The sequence below is a fragment of the Sarcophilus harrisii genome, chromosome 3, assembly GCF_902635505.1.
Source record: "Sarcophilus harrisii chromosome 3, mSarHar1.11, whole genome shotgun sequence".
Taxonomy (NCBI): Eukaryota; Metazoa; Chordata; class Mammalia; order Dasyuromorphia; family Dasyuridae; genus Sarcophilus; species Sarcophilus harrisii.
The window spans coordinates 252,322,239-252,336,068 of NC_045428.1; the positions used below are offsets into that span (position 1 = coordinate 252,322,239).

The 13,830-nt window shown below is 35.1% G+C and overlaps 1 pseudogene; it reads left to right on the forward strand.

Moving 5' to 3' along the window:
* The first annotated feature begins 8,243 nt into the window (after positions 1-8,243).
* LOC100934093 lies at positions 8,244-9,041 on the forward strand (annotated as a pseudogene).
* The last annotated feature ends 4,789 nt before the right edge of the window (positions 9,042-13,830 follow it).

The window sequence follows — 13,830 nt, forward strand, 5'->3', positions numbered from 1 at the left end:
GCCTCTCTTGCTTCCTTTCCTTTCTTTTTAAGTAGTTCCAGTCAGTATGCTATATATTAGGCAATGACATTTGTAATAAATGTCCTTTGAAACCTTGTCTTTTAAAGAGGAAGTGTTACCACCTGAAACATAAGCAGTCTTATTGGAGATGTGACACCAGACATTTATGTCCTTCCAATGAGAAGTTATGTAATTTTAATTGTTTATGATTAGAAAATTGCATGCATTTTATGGTTCTTGTGTTCCTTACTGCATTTTAACCCTTGCACCTGAATCATGGGACTGCTCTAGCTTAGGTCTAGCCCAGAATATTTGAGAAAAATCAGTAAAAAGTTAGTTGTTTTGTGATAGCCTCAAGGTTAAATTAATTTTTTAAATGAAGGAGGGATATTTAGTCATAGTTGATAGGATAACCAGATACAGAATTTTGGTTTCTTATGACAAAAATGCTATTTAAGATATATGAATATGTCTTATGAAGATTAAAAATATATACTATTCAATAAGATAAAGACAAATTTACTATTTACTCTATGGGATTCACACAAGGGATGTTTGATAAGATTCACAGGGACAATGGAAAATTAGCTAGCTCTTATAGTTGGCTTTGGAAAAGCTGCATTGCCAGCGCCAGAAAAGTGAAGGTTTAACTGTCCTTGAGTATTAGACAATTAGAGGCAAAGGTGAATGAGCTATTGATCTTTAAAGACCATGTCTTTGAGGCAAAAGAAAGATGAATGCATCTGGTCACTATACAAGTGCAAAGGGCAATGCTAATAGAAGTAAAGACTAATAGGATACAGATGGAATCTCTGACCCAAAGGTTTTTTTCTGGAGAATATATTTAAATACTGTTGAGATTAGAGGTGTAAGGGTGGAAAATAGGAATAGAGGTGATTTCAGGTGGAAACCAACATAAGTCAGTCTTTGGCCCACTTTATTTCTAACCTCTGAAATATTGCTTCTTAGGGAGGGCCTAGGGCAGCTAGGTAGTGCAGTGGATAGAGTATCAGACAAAGTCAGAAAGACTCATCTTTCAGAGTGCAAATCTGGCCTCAGACATTTATAGCTGTGTGATCCTGAGCACCTGTTTGTCTCAGTTTCCTCATCTGTAAAATGAACTGGAGAAGGAAATGGCAAAACACTATAGTATCTTTACCAAAGAAACCCCAGGTGGGACCATGAGGAATTGAACAACATGAAAGTGACTTCTATAGGACAGTTGAGGGAAGGTAGGCTTTTGACAGTGAGGAATTCCCAACCTAATAACTATATAGGTGAAAGGAAATATTTTATTCTTGTTGTTCAGTAATTATTCACACATTTATATAAAAATAACGTTTTACAAAGCCTTTTAACTAGAACTTATATTCTCTGTTTGTGGCAGCTCTCTTTGTAGTGGCCAGAAACTGGAAACTGAGTGGATGCCCATCAGTTGGAGAATGGCTGAATAAATTGTGGTATATGAATATTATGGAATATTATTGTTCGGCAAGAAATGACCAGCAGGATGATTTCAGAAAGGCCTGGAGAGATTTACATGAAGTGATGCTTGTAATGCCAAAGAAACTGAGCAAGACAGAGATTAGAGACCAATTCAATAGTTTATTAAATGGAGAGAAATACTGGGATCCCTGGGATCAACATGGGAAGTTCTATCATCTCAAAGAGTCTAGCTCCAAGTCTCTGGGCAGGAAACCTTTTATGGAATAACAACAATGGAGGGACCTAGGTGGGGATAACCTAATAGAAGGAGGTTACTGATATTCTAATGACATTTAGGAATGTCTATAAAACCTTTATCTCAACCATTAAGAGGGGATGGTCATAACCTAAGGCAGAATTACGAAATAGGACAATTGGAGGAACTGGTCACCTCATTAAAAGAGAACTTTGGCATGACATGCTGAGTGAAATGAGCTGGATCAGGAGATCATTATATACTTCAACAACAATACCATATGATGATCAATTCTGATTTATGTGGCTCTCTTCAACAATGAGATGAACCAAATCAGTTCCAAAAGAGCAGTAATGAATTGAATCAGCTACACCCAGCAAAAGAACTCTGGGAGAAGACTATGAACCACTACATAGAATTCCCAATCCCTCTATTTTTGTCCACCTGCATTTTTGATTTCCTTCACAGGCTAATTGTACAATATTTCAAAGTCCGATTCTTTTTGTACAGCAAAATAACTGTTTGGACATGTATACTTATACTGTATTTAATTTATACTTTAACATTTTAACATGTATTGGTCAACCTGCCATCTGGGGGAGAGTGTGGGGGAAGGAGGGGAAAAATTGGAACAAAAGGTTTGGCAATTGTCAATGCTATAAAATTACCCATGCATATAACTTGTAAATAAAAAGCTATAATAAAAAATATATATCACACACAAAAAAAGAAATTATATTCTCTTACTTACTTAAGATTAGTAATTTTTTTAAAATTGTAGTTAAGATCCACAAGTGTCTCACTGTATTTTAACCCTCAAACCTGAGTTACTGGACTGGCCCAATTTAGGCTTGGCACATACAAGGAACCTGCCAGGCATATTTTATACCTGGTAGATATAAAATGTATGCAAAAAAATACAACGTAAATTGGGGAAGGGACAGTGGTAGCAGTTAAGAGCAATTAGGAAAAAAGGTATACCTTTTGCAGAGTTTGAAGACCTCTAAGAAAGAGGAAGAGGCAAGGTAAGAGTTATTCCAATTATACCAGTGAGAAGGTATGGATTGTATAGTCATGCTTTCTGTATATACACACCCTGTTATCAATCAGTAACTAATTAACAAATTTTTCATCAACACATACTAACCCCAAAGAAAATAATTTGAGGATACCTGTATATGGGGAAATGAAGAAATAAAGTACCAATCTTTATTTGTACTTTTGGTAGCATGCTCATCAAGCTTCCAAGGAGGATATTGCACTTGACCCCAAATGACCAATTCTCCTATACATAAAAATCTTAAATCATTTTTTTTCACAAGTGGGTAAATAAGCCTTCCCCATTCCAGTTTAAGATTACTCCCACTGATGATCAAAAGATTAATATTTTTCTCTTTTGCCACTCAATCCTCATCTAACAAAACTCAATTCAACCTAATTACTTTTTGTCTTGAGTTTTCATCATTTACCTACTTTCTGATTCACAGTGATGTGGCAAAATTTACTTTATTTTTAATTTATGGAACAAAACAGGAATTTCTATAGCACAATATGATAAAAAAAATTACATACAAAACTGCAAGTCTATTATGTACAACTTGCTATTCCTTTTAAATATATGGTAAAATAGCATATAAATTTCTTTATTTCCTTTCCTCCCTTCCTATCTTAGAGATAGCTACTAGAAGACATATATAGGCAATATAATATATGCAAAATTATTCTATCTACTTCTTTTATATATATATTTATACATTTCTTTCTCTGAATGCAGATAGCGTTTTTCTTTATGTCCTTTATAGTTAATTTGGCTACTCATAATGGTCAAAATTACTTACATGATCAAATATTTTCAAAATACATAAAAGAAAACACAGAAGGTTCATGAGGAGATTGACAAGTAAGACAGCTTTGAAACAAATATGTTGAAATTATTACATTCTTTTTAAAAAATGTAATCTCTATGCAATAGAATTTTTTGGTTTCATATATAGTCCTCTTTTCTATTCTTCTGTGTACAAAGAAATGCTCATGTTTGTTGATATTAAATACAGAGCAACAAAAAAATTATACTTAATTTTTAAAAAACTCCCAGGATTCTCCCTTATTTTGTTTAATAATTTGTGTTATTAAAGACACTTCCTAAATCATTTTGTTTTATTTGCTTCTATTGTTGGTGTTGGAGGAGGGGTATCTTGATTTATGAAGAAATGAAGAAATTCTTCCTATCAATGCAGTTCAGCAATCAACCTATAAACTATGATATTAGGGAGCTAGCTGCTTAAGGCATTAAGAAGTTACAGGTACACATAGCAAACATGTGTCAGAGATGACAGGAAACTAGGTTTTACTAATTCCAAAATCAGCTCTTTATCTATTGTACCACACTGCCTCTCCCTAAGTTTATTACGAATATTACTTACTTTAAAAATCCAGAAGCATCATTAAAAACCAGAAAGTTCTTCTTAAACTGACCCTCTCCTCTTGTTAGCTCATGATGTCTTCCTCCTAATATATGAGAACATTTCTACTCTTACTCCTCTGCCTCTGATTCAGAAGGCAGTTACCATATCTCTGAACTTACCTGACCTGACCTTACTCTAGGATTCTAAGGATCCCCACTTTCCTCTCTGTTAATACTTCCCCCCACTGCAGATCAACCCCCCCACACACAGTACTATATAGATGGTCCTCATGAGCTGCTCTGCTCAAGAAAAAATGTGTCACCTGGTAGTCACAAGTCTGGTGATGAGTATCTTTCCATGGTCTGATGCTGGCCTTGTGCTGGGAGGATTCCCAAATAGATAATTCCTGGGAGGACTTCATTGGCAGAGGTTTGGAAAACCAAGTATCATTTCCACACCATGATGAGACATCAGGAAATGTGTATAAGGAAAGGAATACTGGATTCTAATTTAGACAAAAAGACCCCCTGACTTTTTTTGAGAGACTCTGTGTGTGTTTCACTTGTGAAGGGAATTCTCATTGAGGAAATCTCCCAATATTGAGTTGTAAGGGTTGGCAGTCTTAAAAAGCACTAAAAGGTTAAGTGATTTACCCCCCAAGACACAAAGGTAAGACTTATATTCTGAGCTTCCTTAATCTAAGGCCAAGTATTTAACTTTTTATTTTATTTTATTTGTATTATGAATTTAGCAAGCACCAAATAAAATAGGTATTTCCATATACATAGTAGAAGAGGGAAGAGGGTCATATATTAAACTGCAAATTATTATATAGCTTGTCTTTTTAAAGTAATCTAAAGATATGTCCCAATTATTGCAAATAATCCCTTGAGTTGGTCAAAATATTTGAATTTCAACAGGTATATCAAGCTCAAAAAAAAAAAAAAAGCTTAAGGGCATCACTAAACCTTGCATAAGAACCATTTTGGACTACATATTGATTTACAAAACCACATATAAACATCTATATGTTATTATATTTTGTTAAATATTTTTCCAATAGCATTTTAATCTGGTTTAGCAGGGGATATTGTGAGCTTTGGTTTTTGTTTGTTTGTTTGTTTTTTGACACTTTCAATGCATATGGCCATTGGTTCCATCCCAATGAAAATATGCAGTATAATTTGAAAAATCTGACCACTTTAGGGATTTATCATTTGCACAGGGACCTACCTGTAATAAATTCAACCTGTGTCTTTCAAAGGTATTCTGTTTGTGCTTCTTTCTAGTGTGTTCCATTTCTTTTCTTCTATTCTTTGGTATAAATATGTGTGATAAATATATTTCAAGTAATATTTTATATATGTGTGTGTATATATGTATACATGCATATACATGTAACAACCAAATACATCAAGATAAATTTCAGATGTCCTTTATGCACTATAATCAATTTATATGCACAAGTATGGCACATATATTTACTTTATACACACACACACACACACATACACTCTATACTTGTGTTTGCCTTTCCCCACAATTACCATTTTAGTGGATATACTTATCTGTGGCTGGAAACCCAGCTCAGAACCTGGAACTTGATTTCTGTCCTTCAACCAACACAAAACTGAAGTAGATAGCAGTGAATTTCTGGAGTACAGCATTCCAGGCAAGGAAAATTGCTCCTGAGATTGCTTAACAGCCCTGGGGAAATGTCAGAAAGAAATTAATCTCCCATTGCTAATCTGTCCTATATTGCTGGATCGGAACTGTCATCCAAAGGAGTTTCTCTAGCTGAAGAAACAAACTTCAGCAAGGCTCTGGTCTTCTTTTTTCCTTTCCCCTTCTGTCTTTCGTCTGGAGGGATTGAAAACATTCAGGAGGAGAGAGAGGGGTTTATTAGAATCTTCCCCTCCCTACCTCCAGAGTCTTTAATAAACCATACGGTGAAAGTATGGGGGAGTTACATTCACTTACCCAAAAAGTATCAAGAAAGTTTCTAGCCACTTTTGTCTTTTTCCCCCGTTTCTGGGGACAAACCAGAGATCAGAGACATGAGAATGGATTTTCTCAGACCAAGAGCTCTAGGACAAACTCCTTGAGAGAAGGGCTTGTCTTTTGCTTCTTTTTGTATCCTCAGTGCTTAACATCTGAAGCACCGAGGAGCTCATGCACCTGGCTCAAAAGCAAATCTCAAAAAGTCATTCTTGGATATATGCTTCCTAATTAGAGGAGGAGAAACTTCTTATGTAGTTACTTTCCAATAGACTTGAGATGGGAAGTGCCATTAGCATCCAGAGAGAGAACTATGAAGATTGGATGTGGATTGGAGCACAGTATTTTCACAATTTTATGATTATTGTTATTGTTTTCTTGTTTTTTCTTTCTTTCTTGTGTTTTTTTTCTTTTGGTCTGATTTTTCTTGCACAAATGATAAATATGGAAATATGTTTAAAAGAATTGCATATATTTGACCTATACCAGATTACTTGCTGTCTTGGAAAGAGGGGAGGTGAAGGAGATGGGGAGAAATTTTTGGAACACAAAGTTTTATAAAAATGAATTTTGAAAACTATCTTTACATGTATTTGGAAAAATAAAGTGCTATTAAAAGAATAAAGATTTGTTGACTTGACTTGTTCAGACATTACAGGTCTAATAGCAAAAAGGGCTGGCTATTTAAGAGCCCAAAGAAAGATTCCTTTCTGAGGAGTGTCCAAATCATAAGGTGGCACTATAAGTTTGGGAGGAGCTGTGTGAGAGGAATTCACAGGAATGTTGGGGTGGGACCCCTTTGGTAAACCCAAGTTAAGTTCCCTTCTAAGGAAAGTCTAAGCTACAAGGTAGTGATGAGTCAGAAGGACTTTAGGACCCTGGTAGGAAAAATAGGATTTACAGAGAAAGAATTATGTTGATTACTTATAGCATACTGTGAGTCCTTTTATTTTACATTTGCTTATATGCTCCAGTTAGTTCTTTGTGTTTGGTACATTTTCTATGGAATGAAATAAAGCCTATCCCATATCAAATATAAGTGCTTGTTAAGAGCTAGGGGCTCTCCACATCTGTAGAATTTTAGACATGAGATTTCTCACAGAAAATCTTGCAAGGAATAATAATAACTCAAAAAGAATATGAACTTTTTGGGAGGTTCCACATGGGTTTGTATGTGCACACAATCGAAGTCTCAATAGACATTTATTAAGCATTTACTATGTTCATAGTACTGGGAGTAAAAAAAAAAAAAAAAAACAAAACCAAAAGACAGTTCCTGATTTCAAGGAGCTTACAATCTAAAGGGGGAGACACATGCAAACAAATGTATACAAAGGAAGCTATATAAAGGATAGATATAGAGGCAACCCCCCACAAACACACACACACACACACGGGGTGCGTGCTCCCTCTATCCCTGAAAGGAGCTCAAAGGTATCAATAATAAAAACATAGAAGGTCTAACTAGTTACAACATCTGCTCAGTCTTCAATCTACGCAAATTTGTTGAGTTGTCTCCTCTGTGAGAACACACATGAGGGAGTTTGGACTTGGATTAGTTCTATTACTGAACTCCAATCTCCCAGCATCTGGTAACCCTTGCTTTGGGATCTGTAGGCTGCCATAGGGACTGATGCCCTTGGCACTAGTCCAGGGAAACTGGTCTTTGTCTTTCACATGGTGGAAGATTGGAGTTCCCTGGCAAGTGCCTGCTTGTCTGTTTGCATCTGTGTCATCTGAAGAGATTTGAAGGCAAGCTCCAATCTGGGGGTCAATGGGGACCCCCATTGGGGGTTTCTGGGGTCAATAATTATTGATGAGAGTTATCCTTGGGTGAGTTCCAAGACCTAAAATGCCAGTCACCAAATGTGAAAGCTGAAAAAAAAAATCATTCCATCTAGATTCCATCTAGTCCAATTTCCTCATTTTACAGATGAGGAAACTGAAGCCCAGAGAGGTGAAATAAATTTTCCAAGGTCACATAGCTAATTGATGATTAAGACAGAATCCAAAATTGTGATGTAGCAAAAGTTATTGCTGATAACTTCCCTTTCTTAGCTCCCTCTATTCCTATCCTATATGCTCAGTGGTCTCAATCTGAGTTGAAGTTTATTTTTCCTCTTCCTTTTCCCTTAAACTATCCTAGGTAATCATTTAAAATGGTGAGATATTCTCTTGACCCACAGAACCCCACAAAATTGTGCATGTTAAGGGGCTCCAATCTCCAGGTCCACTTCAAGAAGAATCATGAAACAGCCCAAGCTATCAAGGGCATGCATATCCGAAAAGCTACCAAGTATTTAAAAGATGCCACATTGAAGAAACAATGTATTTCCTTCCACAAAGATAATAGTGGAATTGGCAAGTGTGTTTATGCTAAGCAATGGGATTTGACACAGGGACAGTGGCTCAAAAAGAGTGCTGAGTTCTTGCTACATATGTTTAAAAATGCAAAAAGGATTGCAGAACTGAAGGATTTGGATGTGGATTCTGTTGTCATTGAGCATAATCAAGTTTTTGGTTTTTTTGGGTTTTTTGTTTTTATTTAATAGCCTTTTATTTACAGGATATATGCATGGGTAACTTTACAGCATTAACAATTGCCAAACCTCTTGTTCCAATTTTTTACCTCTTACCCCCCCACCCCCTTCCCTAGATGGAAGGATGACCAGTAGATGTTAAATATATTAAAATATAAATAGATACACAATAAGTATACAGAGCATAATCAAGTTAACAAGGCTTCTAAAATGTGATGATGTACTTACAGGACTCGTGATAGAATCAACCCATACATAAGTTCTCCTTGCCATATTGAGATGATACTTACTGAAAAGGAACAAATTATTCTTAAAACAGAAGAGGAGGTTGCTGAAAAGAAAAAGATATCCCAAAAGAAACTGAAGAAAGCTTATAGGAAAGGAGTAAATATGACAGTACAAATAAAAGTGAAATGAAGTATTTTTTAAAAGTTTATTTTACCATTGCATCCAATAGATATGTTTTTATTCCTCTCCTCCACCCAAACCTGTCCTCCTCTATTACATCAAAAATGGTCTGATCAACTCATTTATACTAAAGTAATAATGACTGGTAATGTGTCTCCCCCCAAAAAATTGCATTCTAGTAGAGAACACTAAAAATAATCTTTTACATATGTACTGCTCTTCCTAATTCATAAGTCATTTCACATATTTGTCTCTGTTGATCCTCATACCTCCTTCCACTTATAGAACTTTGACATTTGAGAAAGAGAGATGATGAATTACCAGTTGTCTTCCTGGGACTTATAGGTCAATCCTCTTACAATGAAGACTGATTCTGCTTGTTGTTCCTAGCTAGCTACCCTATCTGAACTACAAAATTCTGAAGGTGAGTAAGATTTAGTATTAATTAGAACTTTAGGGTTGGAAGACACATTAAAGATTATTTAGTCCAATCACTTCAATGTTTTACTGACTCAAAAAAAGACCCTCCTATTTCATTAATGCCTTTTGTCTTACTGTCACAATCCTTTACCAAAATACCTCCACTCAAACAGCAAAAGCCTTCCTTTGGGGCAAATCAAAACAGTGAAGCAAAAGCAAGCAACAATGACCATGTCTGGCATCATATACAATAATGGGCACTCATAGTCCCCTCACCTTTTTACCTCTCCTCTCCATCTCTCTGCTAGTGCCAAATGTACTTTAATTTTTTTTTAATTTGGCCCCCTCCTATTGCCTTCTGGAAACGAACTTTCTACCATTTCTAGTCATATGAAAAACTGCTCTAAATCACTATTGATCAGAGAAATGCAAATTAAAAGAACTCTGAGGTACCATTTCACACCTCTCAGGAAAAGATAATGATGAATATTGGAGAGGATGTGGGCAATGAGACACTAATACATTGTTGGTGGAGTCTTGAACTGATACAACCATTCTGGAAAACAATTTGGAACTATGCCCAAAAGGCTATCAAAATGTGCATACCCTTTGATCCAGCAGTGTTTCTACTGGGTTTATATCCCAAAGAGATCTTAAAAGAGGGAAAGGGACCTGTATGTGCCAAAATGTTTGTGGCAGCCCTCTTTGTAGTGACAAGAAACTGGAAACTGATTAGATGCCCATTAGTTGGAGAATGGCTGAATAAGTTATGGTATGTGAATGTTATGTAATGTTATTGTTCTATAAGAAATGATCAGCAGGATAATTTCAGAGAGGCCTGGAGAGACTTACATGAATGAGTGGAACCACAAGATCATTGTACAACAAGATTATAATAGACACGTCTTTTTTCAACAATAGATGATTCGAGCCAGTTCCACTGATCTTGCGATGGAGAGTCATCTACACCCAGAGAGAGGACTGTTGGAACTCAGTATGGATCACAACATAGTATTTTCACTCTTTTTGTTGTTGTTTGATTGCATTTTATTTTCTTTCTCATTTTTTTCCTTTTTGATCTGATTTTTCTTGTGCAGCAAGATAATTGCATAAATATGTATGAATATATTAGATTTAACACAAATTTTGCCATCTTTAACATATATTGAATTACTTGCCATCTAGGAGATGGAGTGGGGGAAATGGGGAAAATCAGAACACAAGATTTTGCAAGGGTCAATGTTGAAAAATTATCCATGAATATGTTTTAAAAATAAAAAGCTTTAATTAAAAAAAAAGAAATGGACTTTCTCCCTATCCTTATAACAAAGAAAAACAGTTTAACAAAAGCAATTTATACAGAAATTAGGTGTAAGGATGTATTCACCATTCTGTCTCGTGTATAGTGGAAGGAAGTTTTACATTATTTCATTTTCATTATCTCCAGATCTATCACTGCCAACACTTTCAGTGAGTTTGTCAACAGGTTCAGATAAACTACATTCAAAAGTGTTGGAAAAATTGGTCAATGTATTTTTTAAATTATTATAGCTTTTTATTTATTGGAACAAAAGGTTTGGCAATTGTCAATGCTGTAAAATTACCCATGCATATAATTTGTAAATAAAAAGCTATAATAAAAAATATTAAAAAAAGAAGAAAAAAAAAAGCCTGGACTTAACCCAAGTAGAACTATTAGGTTCTGAATTAGGGCTTTTTTGCCCTATTTTGTGTCATGGACTCTTTTTCAGTCTGGTGAGGACCATGAACCTGTTCTCATAATAATATTTTTAAATAATTAAAGGAAATGTTAAATTTTTAGAGAGAGTAAAAATAAAGATGTGTTTTTTTCATCCAAAAAAAAGTGAATGTTGAAAACTATCTTTATGTATATTTGGAAAAATAAAATACTATTTAAAAAAAAAAAAAGGAAAATGTATGATAAATAAAACATACTACAGTCCTGGAAAAGGACAAATACCTTTCTTAAAAAAAAAAAAAAAGTGAAGAAAGCAGATTCTACAAACTATAAACTATAAAATTTGCTACTGTTAGCCTGAAATGAAAACAATGCCTTGATAGCAGTGATGAAAACAATGACAGCTCATTTGGTCCATAGTCATTATTCTGGAATTCCCAGACAACCCAGAAAAGCTGGATCTAAGTTTTTAAAAAGCTTTGACAAACACAATCCCTGTCATTCCCACTTCGATGAACGCCTTTCATCTCTCCCTGAATCTGAAGCCATGGTTCAGGCTCTGAAGCTTGTTACCAAGCTCAGGTTCTTACTCTGTCTCCAATACTCTGATGTGGGATGAAACTGAACCACCTGGTGAAAAAGATCCTTAGGGTCTTCTAGAGTACAGGCATAAGGACTCACAGGCAAAAGCATGATAATGATAAATTTTTCTTTACAATTGATGGTCTGATTTTTATGCTGTATTGTTTTCTTTCTTTCTTTTCTTTTCTTTTCTTTTTTGTTTTAAACTGAAGTACAAAGTTACAGGTACCTCCCTGTGATCAATCATCTAAACACAATTCAGATAATAACGATCTTATATAATTGTATTGGGATTTACAACTTACAAAACACCCTGACATTTCACCTCATATGACCTTCATAAGAGCTCGTGAAGGGAGCACTAAAAATACTAATACTTACCATTTTATAGATGAGACAATTGAGCCTGAGGGAGGTCAAGTGACTAATCTGATCCCACAGGAAATTAGTGGAATAAACAGGAATGTAACCTATGTTTCTGACATCTGATACAGTTGCTCTTTCTATAGTCTGTTGCATTTCATCCTTATAAAAGGATCCTTTAAAAAAAATCAGTATGCTTTTCTCTTGCCATTTTTTTCTTATTTGTCTTTAAAGCTCACCCCAAAATCCTTAGTTAGACCTTTAGCCAGATTCTGGTCCTAGTCTGTCAGAACAGAACTGAGAGAAGCAACCAACCACATAGGTCATTATACATGAAGACAGGATCCAGCTGCTCATTCATAAGAGCAATCAGGAACAACAAAAAAGAGACAGAGCCAATTGAGTACCCAGGTAAGAAGTAGAGTCCAATAGAGAACAGGAACCAAAAGGGACAACCAAGAAACTGAGATAAAAAGATCAAGGATCAAAAATAAACTGTGAGGCTTAATACCAAGCACCTCATCTTATTACACAATGGCATGAGAATACAAATGAAATCCAAGGCAAGCTCAATGAACTTTGGATGGAAAACACCATCTATATCCAGAGAAAGAACTATGAAGATTGAGTATAAATCAACACATGCTATGTTCACTCTTTTTTTGTTGTTATTTTTCCTCTCCCATGACTTTTCCCTTTTGTTCTGATTTTTCTCTCCCAACATGATTCATAAAGAAATGTGTATTTAAAAAGTTAATACACAAGTATAACCAAAAAACAAAACAATAAATAAAAGGTGGACAGAACCAAACAAGGACTAGCCAGCTCATACAAGAGAGCTAGAGGGGAAAGACCTGACCACAAAATCCCAAAACAAGAACTAGTAATTTTAAAATGTGAAGAAACAGAAAAAAACACCAAACACAGTAAAAAAAAATAATATGGGATAAATATTGCCCAAAGCATCAGAGGGGAAAAATGACTTGGCTACAAGGAGCAGAAGAGTGAAATGAAACAATATTTTAAAAAGACATAAATAAAATGAGGTTAAGAAAGAAAATAAATAGAAAGATAGAAAGAAAATAAATAGAAGATAGAAAACTTTACTCAAGCAACTGACTCCTTGAAATTTAGTATGGATCAAATTAATTCAATAATTCCATGAGACAGTATGAAATACTGGTTGATTAGTTGTCCTTCATTTCCAAAGAGGACCAAAATTACATTACTATATCAAGTTAGTTTGTCCTAATTGGTTGATCAGACCAACAGGAACTCAAAAGACTCTACCACAGGTTGGGCACAAATAGTCCATATTAACATTTGGAGCAGAGGTAATTCTAAATTTGCACAATTCATATTTCTTTTGAGGTATTACAATTCTGCTTTACTCATAAAACACAGCACATTCTTTGATGCAAGGATACCAGTGTCTTTCATGTCTAACAACTGATTCAAAAGTTCTTCAGAGAAACCTTGAGGGTATCTTTGTATTATTTCTTTTGACCACATGTAAATGCTTGCCTTGTGTGAGTTCTCCATAAAAAAATATTTTAGCAAACAGACATTTGGCATTGGTACAATGTGGCCAGAGTATCAGAGTTGTGCTGTCTGAAATAGAGTTTGAATGAGCACTTCAGCTTGAGAAAGAATCTCAATGTCCAGTACCTTATCTTTGCCAGGTGATCTCCAGAATCTAAGAAAATTCAAATGGAAATGATTCATGTTCTTGGT